Raw genomic sequence first — 25,228 nt, 5'->3', positions numbered from 1 at the left:
TGGCTGCAGGTTTTAGACTTGTGGTGAGAGCCCTGTCACATTCCTGATACTGATAATTTTTCTCTTTTCTCTCTTTCTCTCTCTTTTTGTCAGTTGATAGAGGTTTATCAATTTTAGTGATCTTTTCAAAACAACTGGCTTTTGCTTCATTGATTTTCTCTATTTTCTGTTTTCAATTTCATTGACTTCTGCTCTTACCTTTAGTATTTCCTTCCTTCTGGTTACTTTGGGTTTATTTGCTCTATTTTATTTTGTATAGTTTCTGAAGGTGAGAGCTTAGTTTACTGATTGAGTCTTTCTCTTTTTTCTAATGTAAGCGTTTAGTGCTATAAATTACTGTCACTGGTATCAACATTTTACTAGTTTAAATGAAATGTAGAACACTTTCTTCTTTAAATTCCTTTATCCTTGTCCATTTATAATATAATTCTTATATACTTGTGCTTCATACATACATTGAGAACCACCTCAGACCATAATGTAAATCTTACTTTAGCCATCAAACATAATTTAGGAAACTCAAGAGAAGGAAAGTTTATTGTATTTACCTACATTTTTACTTTTTCCTCTTGTTTTTTACTTTTCTGATTGTCCAATATTCTTTCATCATTTTTTTTCTGTTTCCAGAACTTTCTTTAGCCTTTTTCTTTTGGATGAGTCTCTGGCTCAAATTCTCTTGCGTTTCCATCACTTAAGAATGTTTTGCTTTCCCCTCAAGTATTTGCTGGGTATAGAATTCTGGTTGACAGTTCTTTTCTCTTATCCCATGAACCAGGTTGTGTCACCTCTTTCTGGCTTCCATGGTCTCTGAGGAGAAATCTGCTCTCATTCAGAGCAGTTATTCCTCAGGGTAGGGTGTCGTTTCAGTCTTGATGTTTTCAAGATTTTTTATTTGTTGTTAGTTTTCAGAAGTTTGACTATGATATGATTGACATGGTTCCTTTGGGTTTTTCCTGTTTGTTTAGCTTCTTGAATCTGGAAGTTTATGCATTTTGCCAAATTTGTGGAAATTTGAGCCATTATTTATTTTAATACTGTTTAATTCCCTCTCCCCCCTGCCCCATTTCTCTTCTCCTTCTGGGGCTCAGATGACACAAATGTTAGGTCTTGTGTTGTAGTCCCATAGATCCCTGAGTGATCATTTTTTTCACTGTCCTTTCTCCCTGTTGTTAAGATTGGACAATTTCTATTCTATCTTCAAGTTCACCAACACTTTCTCTGCTGTTGCTACTCTACTTTCAAGCCCACCCATTGAGATTTTTTTTCCCAGTGATTGTGGTTTTCAGTTCTAAAATTCCCATTTGGTTCTTTTTTTGTATATTCTATTTCTTTGTTGAGATTTTCTGCTTTTCATTTATTTCAAATGTGTTCAAAACTGCATTTCTGTAGCATCCTTTCAGCATTGTTATTGTGGCTACTTTAAAATCCTTGTCAGACAATTCCAACATCTTTGTCATGTCACGGTTGACATCTGTTGATTGTCTTTTCTCATTCAAGTTGAGATTTCCTTGGTTCTTGATATAATGAGTGATTTTCATGTGGACTCTGGGTATTGTGGGTATTTTAAGAGACTCTGGATCTTATTTCAAACTTTTGTCTCAGCAGGACTCATTTGACTGTATGCTGGTGTGGTGGGAGGATACTGCCTTGTTGCTGTTGGGTGGGGGTGGAATCCAGGTTCTCCATGTGGTCCCCATGGATACTCTGTGTGGGGAGGAGGGCCTCATAATTGCTGACAGGGGAGGGACACCTTCTTATGTGATTTCCTCTGACAGGGGTGAGGGGTGAGTTCCTCACTGCCAGCTTCCTGCTAGGCCCCTTCTGACACACTCCAGAATAGAAGGGAGAGATACCTCAATACCGCTCAATACCTGGGTGGGGGTAGAAATCCAGGATCCCTACATGGACTCTGAGGACCCTGTAGGAGTAAGGTGGGTGACTCATTACTGCAGGTGAGCATGGAAGTCTTGAGTCAGCCTTTGCTTTTGGGAGTGGAGCCACAGTTTTTTCTCTTTGGTCGGAGTAGGGCAATTACAATTTCAAAGTTTTCTGTTTTGGTAGGTTGCCCTTTCCTGGCCCTTTGGCTAGAGAAAGCAGGCTTTCCTTAGGGCCTTGTTTGTCTGTGTCCATTGGTACTGTGGGTGGCCACTTCCTCCAGCACCCAGTCTCAGATATATGTGGCAAAAAGAAAATCCTGGGAAATCACTGCCATGTTTTTCCTCAAGTTCCCTAGCTGGGCAGGCTTCTTCTCTCTCTCTTCCAGCGTATTCTCCCAGAGTATTCTCATGTTTGGTTTAAGGTTGGGTGTGAGAACTCACTCAGGAGGGTACTCTGCTGGCCAAAGACTGGGGCACCCCCGTCTCCTCCTATTGCCTGGCACAGGGCATCCTGAGGTAGGAACAGCTTGTATCCTCCCCCAGAATATTTGCTGCAGGGAGGAGAGGGCTTCTCTGTTGTGGACCTCTCTTTCACACCTGGCCCAACACCCTTGACTCCCACAGGGTTTCCTGTTTTTGGCAGCCCAAAGTCGAGATACTTTCTCCCCCCCATGCTGCCTGCCCTTGGACATACACCGCACATCTCCCTGTTTGCCCATCCATGTGCCCATGACTAGGGAGATTTATTTCCTTTTATGACCCAAGCCCAGCCCAGCTATGTTACCCAGGAGCCACAAACTGAGCTGGGTAGAGCCAGACAGGCTGAGAGGATGCCTGGGGCTCTGACTAGGTGTGTGTGTGGGCAGTGTTTCTGTAACAGAGACTTGGAGGCTCATAGTTGGGAAGGGCATGTGTGAGGTCATTTGGCTTCCTAAGAGTGACTTGTGGGATCCCCCAAAACCCCAAATGACAGAGATCTAGAGAGATGTTTATCATGGTTGAGACAGTTAAAGCTTCTATCCTTCACCCACGTCTTGAATCCAGGAGATGCTAAATAAAATAGAACAGAATTCAGGATTAAAGTAAATAAATGAAAGATCAGCTTCTGTTTGAACTACCTGGATGATTTGAATATTCAGCTCTTCTCTGTGGAATGTCAGAGGATTTTAAAGAAAAACAAATGAAGATTATCCAAATTTGTAGAAGACCTTAAGATAAGTTTGTTAAACAATTATGATCATCTGTCAGGAGTTGGAGTGGCATAAGTGAAGTAGGGTAGGGTGGTTATTTTCACTAAGCAGTGTGGGCTAGGGGATAGGAGGTCTGGGTCTGAGGTTCGCCTTTTCCCTGAGTCTTTCTGCTGTGTGATTTTGGGTGATTTCCTGCCCTCTCTGGGCTTTGGTCTCATCATTGGTCATCTGAGGCAGTTGAACATGTAGTCCTCAAACCTAATGATTTGGGAGCCTTAACACTGACTGCCTTAAAATTCTTCAGTGGATCCCCACGAACACTTGAATCAAGTCCAGACTATAAAGGGCTGCTTGGTAATTCAGAAATACACTCATGCATATATGTCAACTAGTCTTTGATGGGAATGGAGAGAGGATAGTCTCTTCAGTAAATGGTTCTGGGAAAACCAGATATGCACATGCAAAAGAATGAAACTGGACCATATCTTACATCACTAACAAAAACAAACTTGAAATGGATTAAAGGCTTAAGTGTAAGACTTGAAACCATAAAACTCCTACAAGAAAACAGAGAAAAATGTCATTGACATTGGTCTTAGCAATGATTTTTTTTTTTTTTAAATCAAGACATCAAAAGTATAGACAAGAGAAGCAAAAATAAACAAGCGGGACTACATGAGACTAGAAAGCTTCACGGTAAAGGAATCCATCGACAAAATGAAAAGACAGCTGATGGAATGGGAGAAAATATTTGCAAACCACATTTTGGATAAGGGGTTAATATGTAAAGTACATAAGGAACTCAAAGAGAAACCAAAACCAAAACCAAATAAATAATCTGATTAAAAAATAAGCAAAGGCCTGAAATAGACATTTTCCCAAAGAAGACATACAAGTGATACAGCAGCACTATTCACAATAGCCAAAAGGTGGAAACAACCCAAGGTGAATCAACAGGTGAATGAATAAACTAAATGTGATGTACCATACAATGGAATATTATTTAGCCACGAAAAAGAATGAAGTATGTATACATGTTATAGTATGCATGCACTTTGAAAAAAACTATGCTGAGTGAAAGGAGCCACACACAAAAGGCTACTTTTCGTCCACTTATATGAAATGTCCAGGACAGACAAATCCGTGAACACAGGAAGTACATGAGTGGTGGCCAAAGGCTAAGGCTCAAAGAATGACTGTATGAGGCTGGCATTTCCTTTAGGGTGAGGAAAATGTTCTGGAATGAGAGGTGGTGATGAAACAACATTCTACAGGTAATTAAATGTCTTTGAATTGTACTATTTATCTAGTTATTTATTTATTTAATTTTGAAGAGAGAGAAAGAATGAGTGGGGGAGAGGGACAGAGGGAGAGGGAGAGACAGACTCTTAAGCAGGCTCCACACTCAGTGCAGAGCCGGATGTGAGACTAAATCCCATGACCCTAGAATCATGACCTCTTATGGCAAAATCAAGAGCCAGACACTCTACTGACTGAGTCACTCAGTCAGCCCTCTGAGTTGTACACTTTAAAATGGTTTATTTGATGAATTTTATGTCATGTAAATTTTACCCAGATATTTTGATTTCTGGAGCTCACCAGAAACCTCTGGAATCTGCCTCTGGAGCCAAAGTCCAGGTGCCACGATTCAAAGCTCTCTGGGTGATTCCAATGTGCCACCAGAGCTGAGATTGTTGGGGGTCTAGAGTCCAGTTAAAGCAGGTAGATTTGTCAGGGTTGATAACATTTTGTACAGTTGGGGGGCCAGATAACACTTACAGCAATTGAAAAAATCATTATTTATAACATACAAAGAGCCCCTGTAAAAACAAACAATTGAAATGTGTCCAAATATGCAAATAGTATTTGAATTGGGCAATCACAGGAAATCTTGTAAAAAATCAGAGGAAATCTTAAAAAAAAAATTAAACAAGTGAAAAGAGGTTCAACTTCACTAATAGGTAAATAAAAATGAAAGTAACAATGGCTAGTTATTTTTCATTCATCAGAATGGTAATAATGAAAACAAAACAAAACAAAACATATCACACAGTGTTTGCAAAGATGCACTGGAAGGGCACTTCTGCATATTGTTAGTGGGAATGTGACTTCTTATTGCATTTTTGGAAGTTAACTTCCTGTTGAAATCCCGTATTTGGGACTCTACCATAATACAAAAATGTTTACTGAGGAATTTCTTATAGATCACAAAGTATAAACCAGAAATAACCTGCAAGCTGTCAAAAGTGGAATGGTTGAATAATCAGAATACACTCACATCATAAGATATTATGCAACTATTAAAAATAGTGAGTTAGATGTCTATCTATTCATTTGGAGAAATTCCATGTTGTAAACACTGCCAAGTTAAAAAAAATGCCAATTGTAGAGAAAAAAGTCCTCCTGTGTATGGCCTATTTATCTGTCTTTGCTTCCTCCCTCTCCTCCATGTTGCTCTGGTCTGCAGTCCTACTTGTGATTCTTAGAGTGGGCCTGGCTTGGCCACACCTCTGGGCCTTGACCACACTGTTCCAATTGTCTAGGATGCACTCCCCAACTTGTCACCTTGCTAATACCTACCTGTGGCTCATGTTAAACAGGTGTCTCTTATTCTAGGAAGCCCTTTCTTTCCTCCCCTCCCTCCGACATGTCCCCCAGTCCTCCAGGCTTCTCTCTGTCCTGCCCTTACTATGTTGCTACTCATCCTTTGCCTCTGGCCTCCTTGTGGGGTGAAGGGCTATGTCTTGGTCATCCTTGAATTCTCCATGCACAGCACCAGGCCTGGGGAGGGGCCACGGTAGGGGCTCAGTGGTGTTGAAATGGGCCTGTAGGGGTGGGCTGACCATTGGAAGTCAGATGAGGAGATGGTCAGAGAGTTTCTTATCCGTTTCTCTAGTCTACGACTAAAGTCTTAGGAAACATTGATCATTTAAAAGGAATGGACCTAATGTTATGCTCTCTGTTATCAAAATACTTGAATGAATCGGTATGCATTTTCCAGCTTTTTAAAGGTGGTTGGAAGTAGGGTCATCAGCTTGCCCTGGTTTGCCTGGGGCTTTCCCATCTCTGATGTCAGAAAGTCTTGTGTCCTACATAAACCCTGATGGCTGGTCGCTGACAGTATGAGTTACCTGGTGAGGTCTCTTAACCTTCCTCTCCTAGAGCCCAGCTTGTTGTGTGAAGAGTGGGGTCAGCAGGAAGGTGCTTTCTAGGGGACAGTCAGTAGTACTCGGTACTGGCATGGCCAGTCTGGCCTGGTTCCTGCCACTTTTAGAGAATGCAGTTAACCCTTGAACAACACTTCTTTGTAGATTTTTTTTCAAAAAGTTGCAGTGCAGTCATGTAGATGTATTTTCTCTTCCTTGTGATTTTCTTAATAACGTTTTCATTTTTCTGGCTTACTTTATTGTGAGAATATAGGGAAAAAATACATGTAACATACAAAGTATGTGTTAGTCGGCTGTTACCAGTAAAGCTTCTAGTCAACAGTAGGCTATTAGTAGTTAAGTTTTGGCAAGTCAAAGTTATATGGGGAATTTTGACTGTGGGGACAGTGACCCTAATCCCTGGTGTTGTTCAAGGCTCAGCTGTAATCTCAACTTAACTCCAAGGAACCTCAGTTTCCTAGTACTCAAAATGGGCATAAAAATCCTAAATCAGTTTGGTGGGAATTTTCAGCATGATATAAATAGAGCCACTGGAGTGACGTGGTCATGTGTACCTCTAGTACATAATGGGGGCTAGACACTATAGTTTCAACTCTCAACAGTCTTAGAGATGGGAGCCAATATGACTCTGACAGACCAGAAGCCTGGTTACAGACACGCAGGTGGCAGGGCTAGGCAATTGTTCAAATGTCCTGGGGCCCTTGTCTGTTTCTTGACTCCAGGCTCTGGGGGCTGGCCAGGTGTACACATATGGTTGCTTTCTCTTGGACCACTGTTGGGCCATCCTGCTGGGAAGGCTTTGGCTTGATCCTCTGGCCTAGGGCAGTGGGAACAGCTAGCAAAGCCAGCAGCCCCTCTGGGTGCCTGTGCTACATTGCCCAGGGCTTCTTCAGAGTTGGGGAAAAAGGGACCCAGCAAGGCAATTAGGGCAGTGATGCATTCATTCATTCGCACAATCATTCCTGCATGCATTAATTCACTCAGGTAAGCACTCACCAACCACCTGAAGAGGCGGAGACCCCCCACCAGTGAACACACTGGTGCTCCCAGGGAGAGAGGAGCACCCAGGATTGTCTGCCTGGGGCAGTCAGTGAAGGCTTCCTGGAGGAGGTATATTTGAACTATGCCTGGAGACAGTGACTCTTCTGCTGGGTGAACAAGCTGCTGGCAGTGTTCTAGCAGAAAGGTCAGAGCCATTGTACAAGTGCAGGAGGCAAGGGGCAGTTTGATAATGTTGGAGTTGAGGAAGTGTGGCAGGGGTGTGGTGGGGAGGAAGCCACACCAGCTCTGTGGCCTCAGGAAGGGGTTTTGGTCATTCTGAGGCCGTGAGCGGGTCACAGGAGAGTTCTGAAGAGTGGCAGCTTCATGGGATAGGAAGGAGCAGCTGGGATTACTGGGGGACTGAAGTATACAGGTGAGGGATGGTGAAGACTGAGAGGGAGCGGGGCAGGGGCCAATCTATCTAGCCCCTGCTCACTGCACCATGTTCTTGCTGGCCCTGGAGGGTCTGGCCTGAGGCCCAGGGCCTAGAGTTGGAGGGGTTGGTGGGCAGTGGAGGAGCCAGGAAGAGAGGTGGTGGCCGCTTTCGGGGGTAAGGGAGTGATGAGGACTTGGTCTGAATTTGGAAAGACATTCCCTCCCTCCCTCCCTTCCACAGAAGGAGCAAGTGCCGTTCAGCTGCGCTGACAGCTCCTCATCCGCTGTTTTGCACAATATACAATTTCTTTGCATAACAGACAGAATAATCTCATTTTCTCACTGGCTACACAGCTTAGCTTTCAATCAATTATTCCAAATACATTAGAAAAAAGTCTCCATGTCACTTCTCCGCCTGCTCAGTGCTCCGTTTTCCCTGTCAAGGAATTTGCAAATCAATTGCTTTAACAATACTTTCCACAAATTACCTTCTAATGCCTGTGATGTCACCCGCGGTTAATGCGCTCCTGATAAATAATGCATCAGGAAGTGGTGAGGCTTTTTTGCCCCCACTCCATGCCCTCCCCGCCCCTCCCTGAGATGCAATAAAGGAACCGGCTTGTTTTGTGTTGAGGAGCCTGGCTTCATTCAGCCTTGGGGATAAGGCTGTGGTTGGGTGCTGGGAGGCAGTTGGTGGGTGGAAAGCCAGTCGGCTGGACATGGGGTGGCTCTGCACTCACTGTGTGGGCTGGCCTGCGAGAGACCCCGTACCTCCCTGCACCCCAGTCTCTGTGCCTGTGCTGAAACAAGGGGATGGTCACCCATACATCCTTACAGCCTCATCTGGAGTCCAGATAATTCTGTCCAGCAGCTTGCTCGCAGGAGGGCTGCGCTCACTGTGCTTTGTCCACTGGAGAGGGGGCAACTTTTGGCTCCCAGTTCCTGAGAACCTTAGAGAGTGGCTGGGGAGCAGAGGGCATTCCCCTGAGCTGGCTGAGATCCCAGCCCGAGGAACCCCATCTGTCTATATCTTTATACTCACCATCCCACGTGCAGGGCTACTTCCCAGAGGCTTCCATGCTTTGAGTGGGGCTTCGGACCCTGAATGCAGGGCTCAGGAGTGCCCAGAGAGGCTATGGCCTGGGGGAAGAGATGTGTGTCCTGGGGGTTCAGGCAGCACCTGAGCTGGCCTTGGCTGGGGGCTGGGTGGGATAGCAGGAGTGTCTGGGCCTCTGGCTGGGGTTTATGCAGCTCCTTCGTAATATGCTATGTGCAATGTATGCCTGTGTGTGTGTGTGGGAGGGAGGCATGTTGTGTGTGCAATCACTCCTGAGCTACATGGGGTAGGCACTCTGTAAGGCCTTTCACAATAGGACCCTTGCAAGGCCATCCTTTGGGGCTGTAGAGTTTGCTTGCAGGAATAAAGTTCATTATCCCCCTGTACGACCTTTACTACTCTTGTTGTCTTCATAGCTGTAAGTGTATTTTGATGCTGCAAGCTAAAATTGTAGAGTTTCAGCACAGTTAAACAGCAGCAACCACAAAGCAAAGGTTTGGAAGAGGCCTGAGCCCCCAAGCACACGGAACCAGTACTACCCATGTCACCCCCACGGGTGACACTTGGGCCCACGCCGCCTCCGCATTTCACTGGGCCCTATGTGCAATATACACTGCGTCTCTTAATCAATCGATTGCACTGTGTCTAATTCATGTCTCAGGAGTGTACACCACAGGAAGAAAGCCTATCTGTTTGCAGGGTTGCCGAGGTGAGGAGTCAGAAGGCACTGACCCTGCCTAGGGAAGTCCGAGAGGATTCCAAAGGGAGAGGACTCTGGGTTGAGTGTGAAGGACAAGTGGGGTGTGTGGAAGTTCCTGGGGTCCTGGGACCTGGAGAGAACCTGGCATTTGGGGAAGTGTTATCTGGAGCACCCTGGGTGGAGCCATGGGAGACCAAGAAGGTTATCTGGTGACAGGCGGTGGGGTCTGTGTCTTGAGATGCTGACCCCAAACAGTGCACTTGGGTGGGCAGCTCCCGGGGCTCCGTGGTTTGGGTAGTCTGAGAAGTACAGCCCTCTGGGGGCGGGGGTGGTGCCAATGCAAAACGGGCAAACCTTTTTATAGAAATTTAAGGAGAAAGGAAGAGGGTTTTACTGGAGCCCAAGTTAGGACAGCTGCCTGGGATACATAGTCCTCACCAAGAAGAGAGTGGTTCGAGAAAGGAACATTTGGTGCAGTGTTATATACATTTTTTTACATAAAGAGTTACGGATCATCAAGACAAAGGACATTCCAGAAAGTTATAGACTTTATCTTCTATCTTTAGTACATCAAGGCTGTTGGACCTTAAGCTTGTGGGAACCAGGGAGGTTTCTTTCTTTTTCTTATCTTGTGCTCAGAATGCTCCTTTTTGGTTATCTATCTATCTATCATCTATCTATTCAACGAAGCAGACATACAATGTGTTCTCCAGGCAGAAATAGACCCCATGCTCTGAGGTTTTGCCAACTCATTTTGACCTTTGTAAATGTTAAAGGACAGCTTTCCCGGGAGCCCAGGAACAGGACCCCCAAACACTAAAGGTTGAAAATCTCCTGGCAGACCCAGGGCTGACAGGCCACTTTTAGTTTGTAATTCGTATTAATGTAACACAGAAATGGGTTTTGTGGAACATGCTCTGGGAAATACTGAGGGCAGTGAGGAGCCATTGAGCTGTTTCTTATTTCTTGTTTGCTCCTCTGGCTGGACTCTGGCCCTGTGAAGGACTGGATGCCTGACACCAGGGTGCCAGGCTGACTCAGGGTGACCCAGCACCTCTGGGCTCCTACGGTGAGATCTTTTGAGGACCAGCAGTGTTTGGGGTCAGGTACACATGGGGTCATTTGTGGCCATAACGTCCTGGTCTTGAGGCCTTCACACAGATGCACCTGATCTGTTATTCCTGAACTAGAGAATAAGGTGGGGAATGTGGAAGAAATAAAACTTGAAATGTGTTGAGTCAAGATTCTTTTTAGACCCCATGAAACCTGAACTTCCCCTGGAGGACTTGGGGTCACTCCCCAGGGGGGCACTTGGGGAGGAGTTAGGTCCAATGGGCTCTGTGTCCTGATGTGCACCCTCCTTCTCCTTCCTAAGCTCTGGAAACTCACTCTGAGGGTGACCAGTCGGGGTGGCCAATACTGTTGGGGCAATATGAGCTCAAAGGGAAAACTCGAGGAAGCAGCGATGAATCTTAGATGGCTGATGAGTAGAAGAAAAGCTGCTAACCTGACCAGGAATAAGATACACAGGGAGGTCCTGCTTCCTGTCCAATCATACTGAACTTAGAACATCAGATAATGGCAAGCTTTGGCTAAGATGTGGGGAAGTGAGCCCTTGTGTTCTGCTGGTGTGAGAGAAGTCTTAGACTGCATGCAGCATGGGACCAGTGATCCTCCTCCCAGATCTGCTCTGAGAGACATGCCAACGTGGTGGGGAGTGGGTAAGTAAACTGCAGCCATGCCATGGGCACCATGCAGCAGTGGATGCCATTGCTGAGCATAGGTAACCACTGCAAGTGGTCTGAGAACCAGGGGTAAGTGCAAAAGTCAAGGACAGGAATGAAATTTGTGGTACAATTTCATTTATGTAAATTACAACGCAAACTTTCAAAAGACAGATTGGAGGAAGCCTCCACATTCCAGGAAGTCCCTCCGTGTAGGGGAGTAGACGCCTCTAGCAGGAAGGAGGATGGAGGGCAGGGTTGGGGACAAAGGAAAGTAGAGGCAAACACCAAGGCAGTGTCTCAGCCTGGGTTCCCTAGAAAGCAGAGCCTGAGGCAAGGATTACAAACTAATGCTTTATTGGGAAGATGACTGGAAAGACTGAAGGGGAGCCTGGGCAGAAATGCCCTGTGCAGGGTTGCATTGTTGGTGTTTGACAGCACCTCATCTGTGAGTCTGGATGTGGTGGGAGGAGCCAGAAACTCTGGGAGTGTGACCTGTTGGAGGTAAGCATTGGAATCACAGTGTGGTTGGATGCACTGGTGTCCAAGGGGTCAGGAGTTGATGATTAGGAGAACCAGAGGCCAAGAGAGTCCGAGAAGATGCTCAGGAGGGGGCAGTTGCCTGACGACTGAGCAGTGCCATGGACTCGTGGGCTGAGAAGGAGGAGCCCAGTTCTCCTTGCCAGAGTGTGTATATATGTGCATGTCTTAGATCTAGATAGACTTGGGTCTGAACCCTTGAGCAAATTATGTGCCTAGTTAACCTCGGTATCCACATTGACAGAATGCACATAATAAGAGTGTTACTTTCCGAGAGTTTTGTGAGTGTAAAGTGCCTGGCATGGTTGGCACTCAGCAGACATACACTGTGTTACTACCTGGGGCTGGCAGGCCGGCCACGTGGTGCTCGGCTGCTCAGCCACCCGTCTGGAGAGGGACTGCTACATTTCTCAGCTGCCTTTGTTCCCATTGTAACAAGCTGGAATCTGCAGCAAGATGCCTCTCTTCCAGAGAGAAAACACCCAGAGAAGTTGCCCCTTCATAACCAAGCACATGATTTATTTTTCTCTTTAGGTTTCTGTGTTTTGACACCTGATTACATCCAGCTTCACACTCAGAGTTCTCTGTGTACCAAGCACTAATTATTTCATGTGTCCTGAAATAGAGACAACAAAATGCCACTTACTGCATTAATTGGGACTCGTTTTACCCCCCGGGACTCTTGTTCTGCACATAGTTTTTATTCTGTATTTGTTCATTAATTCAGCCATCCAGTCACCAGACATTGAGAGCTTGCTACATGCCAGGCACAGTGTGGGCACTTGGGTTCCAGAGGTAAGACCCCAACTCTGCCATGGCCTACAGGCCCTGGGGGACAGATAGGTGGCATCCCATGGGATAGCACCTTTGAGGGGCTGAGGGAGCAGATGAAGTGCTGAGGGGCCCCTGGGAGGCAGCTGCCCCTGGAGAGCCATCTGGCCTGAATTATAGGGCATGAGTGGGATTTCTCAAGGTGGCAAAGTGGGAGCCCATTTGGTGGTATGTGCTGATGAGGTGCTCGGATTTGGAGTGAATCTTCCCTGGGGTAAGAGGAGTAGCAGAAGGTGAAATGGGGGCTGGATGAGGTGGGCTCTGAATGCCAGGCCCAGGTGTCATTCTGTTGGATATCAAGCAGCAGTGGGAAAGCCGGGAGGTGAGACCAGGTACGGGGTAGCAACCCTGGGTGTGGGGATACCCATGGGAGGCAGGGATCACAGACTGTACCAGGTCTAAGGAGGGCCTGGCTGCACACATATTAGATGTCCCTGAATGATCATGGCAGGGACACCCATGACACCTGGCACCTTGGAGGGCTCCCTGTCTTCTCCCACTCTCACTGGGGGCAGTGTGTTCATTGTGAGGATCTGGCTTTGCTGCTGTTATTGTGGTGTTCAGGATGGTAAGATTTGCCTCTGTAAATCCAGCTTCTCAGTCCTTCAAAATTTTATCTCGCTTTATTTTAAAGAATATACTTATTTTACAAAACAGGACAGATTTTATGTGTTAACACAGTATACTCAATATAAAGAATAAAGTTTTTAACCAGGAACAACATGAATCACTGCTGTGGGCTGGGCTGGTGTGATGGCATTTCCCAGGAAGTGTCGTGGTCCTTTGCAAGGAAGTGTCCACTTTGGGTTGGAGCCCTCCTGCCCAAGAGACAAAGCTGGGCAGGAGCTTTGCTGGAGCAGCCGAGAGAGATGGTGTGAGGGATCCTGCACGGGGGACAGAGACTGCACATCTGATGTGAATGAGCAAGGGTTGTGCTAGAATTGGCTTATGGATGGCCTAGAGAAGGGGGCGACCCTTTCTCCATGGACAGCCCAGCAGTCATGCTCCACTGTGCGTTTTCTAATCTAGAGAGTAGGTCAGGAGCCAATAGCCCACAATCTCTGTGGGCTAAACAAGAGTAGTGCTGAGGTTTGTGAGGTGGCAGATTCACCTGGGGATTTCCTGGTGCTCATTGCTGTACACTGTGCATCATGCAGTAAGGGGGCAGGTGAGATTAGCACATGTGTCCTCAGGACGAGGGGCTTTGGGTTATCCTTTTCAATAAGGGCCCTGGGTTGTGATAGTGAAAGGAGGGGATGGGCAGTGTGTATAGGCTATGAACTCCTCAGCACTGAGCAGAGGGATCATGTATCCTTCTCCTACAATGCTGATGGGCAGCAGGAAATCAAGACCATGTTCTGAGATTCTACACATCAGACTCCTGTCTATTTCTGGCCCAATGTTGACCTAGGGACTTCAGAGAAGCCACGGCTCTTGGTGGGGTAGGAGTGGCCAGAAGCTGTAGCACACCAAGGGTTTGCCAAAGCACAATACAGGAAGCAAAGCCTTATCTAAACCAACTGACAAAAACTGGTGTCTTGAAGTAAATTTCGGGCAAAAGCATGGAGTGAGCTTGAGAATTACTTGCAAATTGTTACTGGGGCTCACTGAAATCACACAGAGCACAGGCTGATAACTGCAAGGGACCTGGAGAGAATCCAGAGAATCTGGTATGAGAGGAGCACAGACTGGCCATGGATTCTAGATGTTGGTTTTGGAATCTTTTGTCTATCCTTCATGTTGCTGCCATTAATGTAGGTGAATAGATCTTCTCAGGTAGTATGTGTCCAAGCAATGCCAATTAATCCCTTGGTTAGCTGCATCTAGTCCTGAGTTAAAAAGCCCTCTAGATAGACAGTTTTTCACCCACAGTCAAGATTATGGTACCTAGAGCAGGCAAAGCCTAGGGAGCTACTCTCTTATTCATGGAGATGACATATTCTCTCTAAGCATTGAGGTCTGCTCATGAGAAAGCCCTGCAGTTAGAGCACTGCGTGGGCAGTCAAGCATTTGCTTTTGTGCTCAGCCATTCAGGAGCTGAGGTCCCTTGGACAGGTTACTGTCCCTCTCTGGGTGACTGTTCACTCACCCATAAAATGGGGGCTGGAGTGGACTCAATGAGCTGCCTGGTCCTTACAGTTTTGAAACACTTTGATTCTAGACTTTGACTTCTTCCCTTTGGCCTAGCTTAGGTGCTTGGGACACTCTTAGCAGACCCAAGACACCTGCTGGTTCTCTCCGGTGGGGGTCTGTGTGGGAGACAGTGTCTAAGTCTACTTTCTTGGAGGGACATGAGTCTTTGGCAGATAATAGATGATTGTGTGGGCAGTTCCATATATTCTGGGGTGTATATCTTGTGGCTATGCTGTCTATTAGATGTAGAATGACTGGCTTGGCCCAGGTGTTCAGACTCCAAACCCCATGCTCTTCTGGCAGGAGAGCCTACCCCTAGGGAGAAGTGAGGTCTTGTGTAGGTCAGAGTGAAGTAGACAAACTTAGTGCAGTGGCTAAGTGAGGTAGGCCATCCAGGGTCAGTGCAGAGAGTTCTTGAGTTCTGGTTCATCATTTAATTCACCATTGACGTCTGGGGAATGGCTGGTGGGCCTGCCATGAGCCGTGTTTGCTGCAATTCCAGTGTGATTAGGAAGAGTCATTTTCTGTGCCTCCTGGCACAGGGTCTGGTCCACAGGTGGTGGAGATAAAACTCCCTTGGAAGGATGCTGTAATGGCCAATGTAGATGGTGGCAGATTATGCATCTTAAAATGTGATTGCAAAATCAATAAGCCAATTACAGCGGTTAAATCTTTGCCTTTTCGGAGCCGCCTGTGGAGCTGAGCTGCTTGCTGTGGCATCAGGTGGCTGTGTGGCCCTGACTGCAGGGATGGAAGGGTGAGAAGGCTGCATGCGGGGCTCTTCTCTCTCCTTTGGGAGCCCTGCCCTCATTGTGTGGACTCCTCAGTGGAAAAAACTGTTGCCAGGAACTCTTTTGCACTTATGCATTGGAGATGGGGGCAAGAGGTAAGGGATATTTTTTTTTTGAGTGCTTATGGTGACTTCATATATCACCATTACATCTTAACAACCCTGTGAGCTAAGTGTTGGCATCATCATTTCACACGGAAGGTGCATTGGTTTTCCTTGCTACACAGCAAACCTGCTCAAAACTCTGTGGCTTAAAAGAGCACATCACTGTCTATTTAGCTCACAATTCTACTGGCTGGTTCCTTCTGGTCTGGGCTGGGTCAGACTGATGCTGGTGGGTTGACTGGAGGCCTCTTGGTCCTGAGTGGCCTCATTCCGAAGTCTGGAAGTGAGCTGGCAGTTGGCCGGGATGTGGGGGTGACTCTATCTCTCACTGTGGCAGGAAAGCCCGGGCACATTCCCATGTCAGTGAAGGGTTCTAAGAGCATCAAAGATAGAAGCTGAAAGTCTTCATTTTAGGTCTAGACTCAGAGTGGGCACAATGTCACTTTTGTCACTTGCTATTGGTCAAAGCAAATGACTGGGGCTGCCCAGAATAGCGGGAGGGGCTGTCAAGGATGGTGGCCATTTTTGTAACCCACCACACAGAGAAGCTGAGCTTCTAAGACTTGAAGCAGCCTGCCCAGGGCATGCAGCTAGAATGGGAACCCACCTGAGGCACCTGGGTGGCTCAGTTGGTTAAGTGTCTGACTCTTGATTTCAGCTCGGTCATGGCCTCACGAACCATGAGATAGAGCCCTGTGTTGGGCTCTGTGCTGATAGCCTGGGGCCTTCTTGGGATTCACTCTCCCTCTCTCTCTGCCCCTCCCCCACTCATGCTTCCTAAACATACAAACAAACTTTAGAATGGGAACCCAGCCTGTGCTTTTCTAATACTGAATGTGGTGTTCAAGGAAACACAACTCTTAAAGAGAGAGCAATGCTCAACTCAGATAACTGAGAGTCTGCATTGTGGAATTTGAGGCAGCCATGGCTGATGGTGGGTAAGAGTTTTCAGATAGAGGGTGAGTTTTTAAATTGCTGAGTATGGAGAGCATCCAGAGTTGTGTGACTGCTGAGTCTTCCTTGGCTGTGACCCTGGTGGACTCCTGAGTAGAGGGCTTCTGTATGTGTTCTGTCCCCCATCACCCCTCTCTATCTCCTTCCTCCATGGCTCTGTTCTTATTCTTTTTTTGTGGTGTGGGAGGCATGTGTGTGTATATGTACCTTCCATCAGAAGCTATGCTTCATCTTTTTGGAAGTAATGGGATTTAAAAAGCAAATTCATAACAAATAGATTTCTGTTTGCAATGCACACAGCTGGTATTTACTTCCATATTTCGAAATAATATGCTGACACTGCTATTTCTTGACTAATCGATTTTAAACATTGTCTATGGACTGCAGTGGAAGATGGCAATTCAGCTCTGCATGGACTTCCTTGCATTGGCCCTTCTGCCATCCTTCGGTGTACTTTTTGTCACAACTTTTGGTTAAATCAATGGTCAGTGTTTCTGTTACTATGACAGTACATTTTGCTTACCGCTAAGTGAAGTAGACAATGATGATGTTTCCTGGACTTAACATGTGCATGTTTTCCTTTTATTTGGTTTTCCATGTACCTATGTTTATTTTTCCTAACCACTTTGCCAGATCAGTTCTATATGAACCAGTTTTATATTCCAAATAGTCAAACTGACATTCTATCAATTTCCTTTTCTCCCAGACCCTCCCACACGGGGTTTCTGGATCTTGGTTGCTCTCCAGATTCCCAAGCAGCCTGTCATCCTGGGGCTTACTTTGTATCATGCTCTGGATGGACTCCTGGGTCTCATGGCTTCCTTGCCTGCTTCACATCATCATTTTGCTGAAGCATGTCCTCTTAATAGTCCCCTAAGTTATGAAAAGAGTCCCTCTGTGTCTGAAAATATTTCTTCCAAGCAGACTCTGGGACATGGGTTTGTGTGAAGATGACTCATTAAGAAGATACTTCTAGGAGAAAGGGGGAGGGGGTGGGGAAGCAGGGCAAGGAGGAGGAAGCCAGGCCAAGTTTGATTTCAGCAGGAGTGCCAGTCACAGCCTTCCCAAGGAGCCCTGGGGTGAATACCACATCCCAGAGTTTGCCCTGCAAAAGGCAGCGGTGGGGTGTAGGGGAACCCTAGCTCTAGGCACTCTGTCTGGGCCTGAGGGTCGTCGTCTGGAGACCACTGTGGTGCATGCCACTGGGAGCCCAACACACAACAGTTGGTGGCATAGACCAGGAGAGGTTGGCTGAGGGATCAGGACCAACGTCATCAGGGCAGCTCTGCAGCTGTGTGGGCAGGGTCCAACATTCAATGCAGGAAATAGGGATCATTACAGGTGTTCACACCAGTGTTGGAAGGGCTAAAGAGACAATTTCTAGGTGAGTCTCCTTGGGATGATTTTCAGAATGATACAGAATGCTCACAAGGGAGCCATTCCCCCTAAGGAAGCCTCTGGTCTCCTGCAAGCTGAGGCATAGACCCTCAATTCTTCCAGGCAGCCTGAGTCATACAGAAAGAAACCACCTCTACCACTGCCATAGCTTGGTGTCCACACCTTCTTAACCAGGATTTCATGAAAATTGCCTCCCCCAACACAAAACCCACTTAATATATAGGACAGTGGCTGTAAACAAGTCTCAGAAATAGAGTTTTATCTATCTAATCTTTACGAATAGAAGGAGGGAAAACTGGAGGTTTAGAGAGCAATACGAATGCCATACAACTGGATATACACTTCTAGATTAAACAATTTTTTTCCCTGACAATTTTGAGAGCATTGCTCCATTATATTTGAATTCGTGGTTTCATTGTTGGAAAGTCTAATGCCATTCTAGTTCCCTTATGAGCAACTTTCTTTCTTTCTTTTTTTCCTCTCTATGGAAGCTTTGAGGATCTTCTCTTTCCCCCTGGCACCATAAGATGTTATGATGATGTATGTTGATGTGGGGTGTTTTTCTTTCATTTTGTGGGGTGCTCAGTGGACCCCTTCAATCTGAACCTTATGACCTGTGCTATGGACTAAAATTTGTTTCCCCCTGTCTGCATATTCCTATGTTAAACCTGACCCCCAATGGGATGGTATTAGGAGGTGGGGCCTTTGGGTGGTGCTTTGCTCATGAAAGGGAGTAGTCCTTAGAAAAGAGGCCCCAGAGATCTCCGTCAGTCCTCCACCATGTGGGGACACAGCGAGAGAGAAGACAGATGTCAGTGAATCAGGAAAAGGGCCCTTATGAGTTGTGGACCCTGTTGGTGCCGTGGTCTTGGACTTAGCCTCCAACACTGCAAGGGATAAGTATTTGCTGTTCATGGTATTCTTGTTCCAGTTACCTGAGCGGACTAAGATGACCTGTGAAATAGTTAATATCATCTCATTGATAGTTTCCCTCTCCTATGTTTTCATTTTCTAGATTGCAGATTTTCTGAATTGACCTTTTCAGTTTCTTGTCTTTCTCTGCTTTCCATCTCTTTCTGCACTAATTTTTGTCTTTTTGTTCTACTTATTTCAGCCATTACACTATTATTTGAATTTCTAAGAGTTCTTCATGCATCTGTTACTTTTCCCACAGAACCCTATTCTTGTTTTGTGCCTGCAGGATCTTTCTGATTTAAATTTTTTCCTCCTTTTTTTCTATTTTGATTTCATTTTCCCCATGTTAGAAGATTGCCTCAAATGTTTGGTGGTTGCTGGCTGCCAGTTCAGATTTAACAATGAAGCACTCAAAGCAAGTGGGGAGCCCTTGTGGTATGGGAGGGCCAGTCAACCAGAGGCTATGTGAGCAGCTGGCAATGAGAACTTATCAGTGGGGATCCCCAGATGTTGGACCTTGGGGTCTCTTTTCTGCACAATAATCCTGTCTACTTTCTTGGGGCCAGAGCCAGGAGTGGGTTAGGTGGTAGTTGTTCTGCTGTTTGAGTACAGACTTTCTCTTCTCCTCTGTTTCTCTTCTGCATCTCACGCCCATCCTCCATTGTGCTTGGGTCCCCCAGGCTGGAGCCTTCTGGCTTAGTTTCTCCAGAAGCAAACGTTTGATGTCCTGACTCACAGGCTTTCAGAAGTGCAGGAGGGCCCCTGAGCTTCTGGGACCCTTGGGGTTTCCTCCCCAGGCCAGCAGGGGTTATGTTTGCTGCACAATTACTGATGGTGCCCCTCTCACATTGTCCCATTGTGGCCCTCTCCCCACACTTCCTTCCAGCCTCCCGGTGTGCCCTGGAGGTTCCTATCCTGGGCCCCACGGGCTTGTTTGGGGCCAGCCAACTCCTTCCCTGGGCACTGCCTCTGTGCTTCCCTGAGGGTAGCTTCCTGGGTCCTCCTGGGGCTGGTACTCTCCTCCAGCCTTTTCCTAGATTCCAAAATGTTACTGCCATTTTGCATCTGCGTCTGTGCCCTCAGTTCTTATGGATTTATATATTTTAAAAAAATCCACTGATGTCATTTTAGTGGAGTGTTGTGAGCGAGAGCCAATGGTGGGTGTGATCAGACTCTACATTTACCTGCAGTCTGGAAGGGACTCCAGGGAAATGCACAGCCATTAGGAAGAAACATGGTGGCTGCCATACCTCTTGGGTAAGCTCTTTCCCCTGCCTCCTGTGGCAGCTTACATGTTTCCTGTGGAATTATTTTACACGTGGGGCTTGCTGGGTCTCTAGGCATTTGCAGTGCACAGGATGTTTATTGGTACCTTCCAGGGCCTGGCCGTGGGCTGGGGATGGGGCAGGACCATGGGAAAGTTCCTGCCCATGTGGGCTGACACTGGTGGGAAGACAGTCTTGGGTAGCAGGTGCCAGAGCAGGTCATACACTGGCTTAAGGGGAGAGCCATCTGAGAGCCTGCGTGGCATCTATGGCTCCCGGATAGACATGAATAGAGGTGTGAGGCCTAGAGCATGCCTTCAACAGTGCGATGTTTGAAGCTTTGTAAAAGACAAAGTGAAAAGAACATGCAAAGAAGCAGGCAAGCCCTCCCTTCCTTCTCCCCTCCCACCCACACTCCACAAAGACACTGTGGAGTACTTCCTACCTCCTCAGAAAACTCTGCAGCAGCACTGGGTGAACTCCTCAGGGCCAGTTCTAGTTCACGTGGTCCTGGAGTGCAACGAGGACTTTCTCTCACGGGGTCAGATTTGCATAAGTTATGACAAGCACATGCTGGTAGATCCTGTGTCTCTCTCCCCAGCATCTAATAAAGAAAAATTCAGTTCAAGGTAGATCTTTCTCTGCCCCAAGCAGACCAAGTGTGGTTCAATTGATTACTTGCACATTTGTGGTACATCCTCCCTGTGTTAGCTTTCTGTGCTGTGTAACCATTACCATGGACTGCGTGGCTGTACCAGCTCCCAGCTTTGTAAGTCAGAGGTTCAGCATGGTGCGACTGTGTTCTCTGCTCAGGGAATCATGAGGCTGACATACAAGGTTTGGCCAGGCTGAGTTTGCTTCTGGAGACTCTGGGGAAAAATCGCTCTCTTGTTCATTCCTTTTTTTTTTCCCTTGGACATATAAAATTATATATATTTAAGATGTACAACATGATGGTTTGGTATATTCATACATTGTGAAATGATCGCCACAATCAAGTTAACACATCCATTACATCATATAGTTATCGTGTGTGTGTGTGTGTGTGTGTGTATGTGTGTGTGTGCGTGCACACGTGTTTAGTTTTTTTTAATGAAAAATTTTTAAAATTTTATTTAAATCCAGGTTAGTTAACGTATACTGTAACAATGGTTTCAGAAGTAGAATTTAGTGATTCATCACCTACATATAACACCCAGTGTTCACCCCAATAGTGCCCTCCTCAGTGCCCATCCCCCATCTAGCCCATCCTCCCATCCCCCCACCTACCTCTCCTCCAGCAACCTTCAGTTTGTTCTCTGTGTTTAAGAGTCTTTTATGGTTTGCTTCCCTCTCTGTTTTTATCTTATTTTCCCCTCCCTTCCCCTATGTTCATCTGTTTTGTTTCTTAAATTCCACATATAAGTTAAGACATGATATTTGTCTTTCTATGACTGACTTATTTTACTTAGCATAATGGAACCCTCCAGTTCCATCTATGTTGTTGCAAATGGCAAGATTTCATTCTTTTTGATTGCCAAGTAATATTCCATTGTGTATGTGTATGTATGTATGTATGTATGTATGTGTATGTGTGTATGTATGTGTATATATATATATATATATATATACACACACACATTGTGTATATGTGGGAGAGCCATTTGAGAGCTTGCATGGCATCTATGGCCCCCCATATACATATGTATATATGGTATGTACACACACACACACACAGTGTGGTTAGGTTTAATTTGAGATCTATCCTCTTAGCAAATTTCAAATTTACAACACAGTATTGTTAACTATGGTCATCGGGCTACACGTTTCATCTCTAGGACTTACTGATCCTGCCCACATAACTTAAACTTTGTACCCTTGACCAGCATATCTCCATTTCCACCCACCACTAGCCCGTGACAACCTCCATTCTATTCTCTGCTTCTATGAGTTTGACTGTTTTAGATTCCACATATAAGTGAGATAATGCAGTATTTGTCTTCATGTATCTGGCTTATTTCGCTTAGTGTAATGTCTTCCAGCTCCATCCATGTTGTAACAAAGGTTATTTCCTTCTTTTTAAAGGCTGAATGATATTTCATTATATGTATGTACCACATTTCCCTTATCCATTTATCTAAGGACACATTAGATTGTTTCCATGTCTTAGTTATTGTGAATAATGCTGCAATGAATATGGGAGTGCAAATATCTTTTTGAAATCCTGATTTCAAGTCCTTTGAATATATGCCCAGAAATGGGGTTGCTGGATCATATTGTAGCTCATACTGTTTTCCATAATGGCTGTACTAATTTGTACACCAGTGTACAGAATTTCCTTTTCCCCACCTCCTCACCAACACTTATCTTTTATCCTTTTGGTAACAGCCATTGTAGCAGGTGCAAGCTGATAGCTCATTGATTTTGACTTGCATTTCCTGGTGATGAGTGATGCTGAACACTTTTTCACATACCTGTTGACCATTTGGATGGCTTCTTTCCAGAAGTGCCTATTTGGGGCTTTGCTTGCTAATTCATTTTGTTGGCAGCACTCAGCTCCTTGTGGTTGGAGGACTACATGCTCTGCTGGGGACTGCTCTTGGTTTCTAAAGGCCATGGGGCGCCTGGGTGGCTCAGTCGGTTAAGCGTCCGACTTCGGCCAGGTCACGATCTCGCGGTCCGTGAGTTTGAGCCCCGCGTCGGGCTCTGGGCTGATGGCTCGGAGCCTGGAGCCTGTTTCTGATTCTGTGTCTCCCTCTCTCTCTGCCCCTCCCCCGTTTATGCTCTGTCTCTCTCTGTCCCAAAAAATAAAATAAAAACCGTTGAAGAAAAAAAAAAATTTTAAAGGCCACCCGTAGTCTTGTCACATGCCTCCTTCCATCTTTAGGCCAGCAAAGGTGCATTAAGTCCTTCTTATGCTTGGAATCTCCCACTTCCTCTGCTGGTCACCAGCTGGAGAAAACTCTCCTTTTAAAAGGCTCATGTGATTAGGTTAAGTCCTAATAATTCCCCAATATTTTTAAAAAACAAATCTTAATGTTTATTTTTGAGGGAGAAAGTGACAGAGCTCAAGTGGGTGAGGGGCAGAGAGAGAGGGAGACACAGAGTCTGTAGCAAGCTCCAGGCTCTGAGATGTTAGCACAGAACCCAATGCGGGGCTGGAACTAATGAATCGTGAGATCATGACCTAAGCCAAAGTTGGATGCGTAACCGACTGAGCCACCCAGGTGCCCCAATAATTTCCCAGTCTTGAAGTCTGTTGTGCCAAGTGACATACCTAATTATGGAAGTAGCACCCATCACATACACAGGGTGTGTATGCACTGGGCTCCGTGTGGGGAAGGAGCCTGGGCTTGTCTCTTCATAACTGCACTCTGTCCAGGGACACGAGGCTGACACACACAAACTCAGTGTGTGGAGAGTGTTAGGAGAGCCACGCTCCGCTCCTGTCACTGTCAGTAACTAGCTGCCTCTCCCTGGGGCTCAGTTTGTAAGTGGCTATATTGGGATTGAGTGATGGGCTTTATCTTGTATGCCAAATCTGGCTGGTTGGCCATGGTGCTTGGGGTGCTTCTTGAGAGGCTTGTGAGGTTGGCCTTGACCCTGGCGGGGAAGAGGGTGGTGATTGGTGTCTTTCAAGGATACCCACGGGCCCTCCTGCCATCTCCTGACTGATCTTCGCACGCTTCCAGCTCATTTGTTCAGCACACATTTACTGACGCTCTCTTTCCCCAGCATTTCAGGCTGCCGAGTTCACACTGAGCTATCTGAGAGGATTTTTTTGCAGAAGAGAATAACGGGAACCCAAGACTGGGGCACTAGGGGATAAATGGAAGGCATGAACTTGTGTAAAACCTTCGAGCACGAAGGACTCTATTCTGGGGACAAAAGCTTCATCCTGTTTTGTTTTGTTTTTTCCTGAAACAGAAACTGCGTTGAACTATTGAACTGGGCAAAAGCATATGACTGAACACAGGACTGCTGCACCCACATTCTTGATAAAAATTGGACACTCTGCAAAAAATATTTTCCTAGTAACTGTCACAATGTACTCAGATAATTTTGTACATTGTAAAATGTAATTATATCTTCCACTCAGAATTTTTGGAAGACAACTGGTGCAAGTTTCTGGAGACTTCTGCAGTTTGCTAATAAAGACCCTGGGTGTTTACTGCTCCTCGACAGGATGAAGTTTGGGTTGCTGCCTGAATCTACGCTTCCCAAGTGGCGATTCTAAGACCCCAGATAAACTCTTTTGTCTTATTTGGGTAACTTCCTGTTTTCTTAGCCAAGAAAGGGAAGGAAGAAAATCGACATTCTGCCTGTTATCCCTCGACGCCTATTGCATGGGCCACCGAGTCACCTGCACCATGTCATGGGCTTCCTTTGCCAGGTTTGTGCCATGTCCTCCTGTAATAAATAAGAAAGCTGAGGTGCATTCAAATCACTTACACACACCGGAGCAGAGACAGAAGAAACCCTCACCCTTCTGACAGTTCTAAGTACTGGGGTGCTGCATCGACGGCAAGAGCAAGGACAGCAAGAGGAAGCCTCTCACATCCAGGTCCCCCTCCCCCGCCCCCAGCCTCCCTTCTTGACAGTCATTTTCCTACCAACTTGGCCATCCCACCTCAGGGGGCATGTAGCCTGGATGCTGTGATAAAACACCCTCTTTGCACCAAGGCAATTGAGAGCAGGGGGTCAAGGGCTGGTTGCTCCTGGGTTTGATTCCTAATCACTTTTTAAATCCCTCGTGCCTTGTGAAATAAACGTGATGGACTTTGGGGGCTGGTTTCTGAAGCCTTGTGAAGAGGAGAGGCCCAGGCAGCCTGCGGACAGCTAATTTGATCAGAGGTTGTGATTTCCTCCTCTTGCCTCTGTGTCCAGGGCAGATAAAATGGAAGGAGGGCAGAGATGCTTAATTAACCCTGTAATTCTTGCATGGGCTAATTAGCATATAGATGAGGGTGGCTTTCCAAGCCTGTCTCAGAGCTGTCTCCTGTCTGTGTGCAGAGCGCTGGGCTAGCCCCCACATTAACCAGTCACAGTCCTTCCCAAGTTCTGCCTAAAGGAGGCCCATGACCGTGGGGTGGTACAGGGAGATTGGGGGCCTCTTATGGACTTAGGAATTTTTAACACAATCTTTCAGCCAGTGCTTTGAGGACACTATGACCGGGGCTACTTGGG

General features: G+C 46.3%; 1 long non-coding RNA gene across 1 annotated transcript; it reads left to right on the top strand.

The window, feature by feature from the left end:
- The first annotated feature begins 15,344 nt into the window (after positions 1-15,344).
- LOC121030214 (uncharacterized) lies at positions 15,345-24,825 on the top strand. The gene is made up of 2 exons (XR_005790114.1): positions 15,345-15,521; positions 23,969-24,825. It is a non-coding gene; the product is annotated as an uncharacterized LOC121030214 (long non-coding RNA).
- The last annotated feature ends 403 nt before the right edge of the window (positions 24,826-25,228 follow it).

Source organism: Herpailurus yagouaroundi, unplaced genomic scaffold (genome assembly GCF_014898765.1).
Source record: "Herpailurus yagouaroundi ecotype Mexico unplaced genomic scaffold, PumYag 140, whole genome shotgun sequence".
Taxonomy (NCBI): Eukaryota; Metazoa; Chordata; class Mammalia; order Carnivora; family Felidae; genus Herpailurus; species Herpailurus yagouaroundi.
The sequence above is the reverse complement of the archived record's forward strand: the minus strand, read 5'-3'. Positions and strand labels throughout refer to the sequence as shown.